This window comes from Lagopus leucura, unplaced genomic scaffold (assembly GCF_019238085.1).
Source record: "Lagopus leucura isolate 7727_CA_CO unplaced genomic scaffold, USGS_WTPT01 Super-Scaffold_100004, whole genome shotgun sequence".
Lineage (NCBI taxonomy): Eukaryota > Metazoa > Chordata > Aves > Galliformes > Phasianidae > Lagopus > Lagopus leucura.
The window spans coordinates 23,270,085-23,274,055 of NW_024962264.1; the positions used below are offsets into that span (position 1 = coordinate 23,270,085).

Below are 3,971 nucleotides of genomic sequence, written 5' to 3' on the forward strand. Positions count from 1 at the left end.
TATGAAATCCAGCAATTAGAATGATTTAAATATTATTCCAGAATTATGTCACTATTTTGTAAGAACGATTTTAAACAAGATCTTTTTTCCCCAACTCTTTCAAAATTTCCAGTGTTTTTACACCAGAAGCTAACAGCTCTTTCTTCCCCTACCCTCTCCCATAAAAACATTGGGGTGTTTTCAAGATACCCCACTCCTTAGCTTGGACTTCAGCCATTTAAATACTGATTGCCACTACACACTCCCACCTTTGCTGTCAACAGAAGATCTGCTGTTACCTGTAGGATGGATGCTATGAAGTTATAAATAAGACCAAAAGAAGGCTTTAAGTTTTAATATTGTTTATATCCTTTCTTTTGATGCGCGCGCACACACACACACACACACACACACACACAGAGCTATTGAAAAATTTCTGATTCTGCTTTCTTTGGGGTCCTCGTGGATGATGGCATTTGTGAAGGCGGGTGTCTCCTTCTCAGTTGGCCAGGTGAAATTTCAGTGAGTTCCTGTCGGAATGTCAAGCATTACAGTCTTAAAAATTGGGAATTAAAATGATGAGAAAAATAAAGTAAAATTCATTCATTATGTCTGACATCAAGTAAATGCTTAAAGAAGGGAAACAGCAAATGATGAGTCCTATAGTTATTGCTGTGAAACATTGATTGCTTTTCTAATGTGAGGTTAGGGATGTTATCAGTCAACATTAGGTTAGACTCTTACTCTGAGGGCAGGGAAGACAAATTTTTGTCTCTTTGGTATATGAAGAAGAGAAACAGTAGATGCCAGGCAGAACTCCCCTGTTGAAATCTAGAGATAGAGCTGAGAGGCACATGAACATGAAGATTCACTGCTGTCCAGGGGATCCTTCCTAGAAGGATAGATGCTGTAAAAGCAAACCACCAAAACATCCCTAGAAATCCTTTTCTTTATTTATTTCCAGTGACTTTAAAAATATCACAAAATTATTATTAAACTAGATTAAATGAAGCAGATATTTGTTTTCAAGCTTTAAAGCCAAGAATGTTCTTTGTGCCTCTGTCCATTTCTGCTCTCCACGTACCCTGGCTGTTTACACAAGGATTATCTTGTTTATTTTACAGTTATTATGCTTCATAGAAACTAATCAAGAGAATATTCCTTTTTTTATGACAAAAAGTGGATGTTGAATTGCTCAAGTTGCTTTTATACAACATTCTTGGGTTTGTGATAGTGTGATATTTAATAAAGTGTTTATAAAGGCAGATATAATAGTTTATCAGATCTCAGGCAGTCATAATAACAAAACTGCCCTTAGCCTGAGTGCTATGTACTATACTTTGTAATTTACAACACAGCACTTTCTAAATTACTTCATAAGCTAAGAAAGTTGCCTACCAAAGAATCAATCTTATAGGAACTAAGAAGTCTTTTCCTAAATATTTTTTCCGTTACTTAGTCTCCATACAAATCATTATTAATAGCTTGGACTCAGGCAGAAATTGCACTCCCTTGTAGCACGCAACACGTGCATGCTGTAAAACATTTTCATACTGCCTGATCTACTTAAGTTACCAATGGAAGAGACTTTTAAGCTTGAAATTCTACATGTTTAAAATGTTCTCCTGCAAAATCAGTAGGATAAAGTGAAGGGAAAAGACCAAAAGAAAGGCTGAAGAACTTACAGTAAGAATCCAGTGGAGCAATTCGAGTGGGAGTTAGCAGTTTATAAGACCATGAATAGAGAATGAAGCCTTTCATTTCTGTGTTGCCAGTCCAAGTCCCTACCAACTTGGTATGAAGTCTGCTTGGTGGGTTCATTGCAGCAGCGTGTGAAACAAAACTTATGGCACTGAGTCCAGCCCTCTTTCCGCTTGTGGCTCAGAGGGATTCCACGGCTACAGGAGCAATCACTCAAATAAAGTGTCTTTCTACTGAAGATCATCAGAAAAAGAAAGTGTCTCACAAATCAGAGTGGTGCTCTCCAGACAACTGCTAGCACCTCATTAACCAATAAGGCTAATCAGAAAACTTTTAGGCATTTTGTTTTGCTTTCCCACAGAATCAGAGAGAGATAGAGTTGTGTCTAAAAACAGAATCCATCTCCAATTAACTCACATCTCCAGATCTCTGGTGGAGATTTTATAAAGAGATGGCAGATTGTATAGCCAATGAATATAAATATGCTATAATTATGAAATAAACGAGAGTTTGGCAAAGCAGATTATAATAACAAAAAGAGAAGAGATAGAATGCTTACCCATGTCCTGGACTCGCTACAAACCTCCAGAAGAGAGATCTCCAGAAGAGATCCTTCCCTACTGGCAGTCAGCTCTTAAATGGGTCTAGGAGAGGTGGAGCCAGGCTCCACCCTTTCTGGCAGCACAGGTGAATTGCCTTCCCCTGTGCTCCCATGGCTGACTCATTGCTTACCTCAGGTGATCAGCCAGAGGTTCAGGCTGTGATTCAGCAGTTCCCATACACAGATATACATCATACTTGCAAGAAATTTTGTCAAGAGCATACCTGTAACATAAAGCTCACAGCACTGTGATAAAATTAAGGATGACATGTTTCTGGAAAATTTTGTGTAAGAACTGAAATGAAAATCAAATACAGTAGAAATAATACAGTATAATAAAATATTAGTAGCAGCACTGTCTTTTCCTTGACACTTCCTATAGATGTGACCACGTAACAGCATCTAACGTTTCTTGTGGTTGCCTTATTTTGGTATCCTTCAAGGAATACCTGATGTTTAACTCAGACAAATGGACTACCATGGAGAAAGATATCTAGTACTTGAGGGATCTACCTGTGGAAGATATGATATATGGAATTAATTTGGATGACAGAACTCACTCCCAAGATCCAGATGATGTGATATGTATGTGTACAACTGGAGGGTTGTACAAAATGCACCATATTGTCTGCCAGCACTCTGGCAGGAATGAACTGGAAAAGTAACAAAAGACCAGTGGTGAATGAAATGGCTGTTCTGACAGTATGAAGACAGTATCTCTTCCTCCCTACAGGCCTGTATCTCAGCTGTGGAGAAACTGTCCCAGGAGATCCAGAAATTCAAAGACAAGATATCTTGCACCTGTAAAAACCAATATCTCAGCTATTAGAAGTAAGTGTTCCTCCACTTGAGAGAGAGGATATAGTGGGTACACACTATGTACCATCCTGTGGCTTTACCCACATGACCATGGAGAGGCTATGAGGAAGTGGAATGGAAAACCCACCTTGGCCCTACTGGCACCAGTTCGTGAGTTGCAAGGGAAAAGAATCACAAGAGAGAGTCCTTCCAGGAAAATAGCTGCTCCAGGTTTCAGTGGGCAGTTCTCCAGACAGAGAAGATAGTCTGATCCTATCTCTGAAGTTGACAATGAGCCTTCTGGTTTTCATACATGTGAGATGAGTAATGTATACAATAGCCAGAACTAGGAGTGTCCTGCCTCCATCCAGGTGGAGGAAAGGGACAATTGCATTTATTGGATTGTGTGGATTTGATGGCCTGACACATCAGAACCACAGAGGCTCCAATGGGCAACTGGTGCACAATGTACTCTAATGCCATCAAGGTATAAAGGAGCGAAACACAGTTATGTTTCTGGAGTGACAGGAGGATCCCAAGAGTTAACTGTATTGGAGGCTGAAATGAGCCTAATCAGAAAAGAGAGGCAAAAGCACCCCATTGTGATTGGCCCAGTGGCTCTGTGCATTCTTGGTACAAATTGTCACAGGAAAGGGTACCTCAAGGGCCCAAAAGTGTTGGCGGGCTTTCAGTACAGCTGCCTTGGAGATGGAGGATGTTAAGCATCTGCCTGTGCTGATAAGCTTGGTTAGGAAATTATGTGTCATCTACTGCTTCCATGATGTGACAGCAAAATTGGTAGCTTGAGATGCCCCAGTCCTGCTGCAGATATTCTTTTTCATTTTGAGCAAGGTGTCTCATTCCGAGCAAGCCAAAACACAGGTGCTTATAT

The 3,971-nt window shown here is 40.0% G+C and overlaps 1 long non-coding RNA gene across 1 annotated transcript; it reads right to left on the reverse strand.

Moving 5' to 3' along the window:
- Positions 1-384: 384 nt before the first annotated feature.
- Positions 385-2,279, reverse strand: LOC122180534. The gene is made up of 3 exons (XR_006179134.1): positions 2,240-2,279; positions 1,665-1,913; positions 385-509 (listed from the first exon to the last, which is right to left on the reverse strand). It is a non-coding gene; the product is annotated as an uncharacterized LOC122180534 (long non-coding RNA).
- Positions 2,280-3,971: the final 1,692 nt, after the last annotated feature.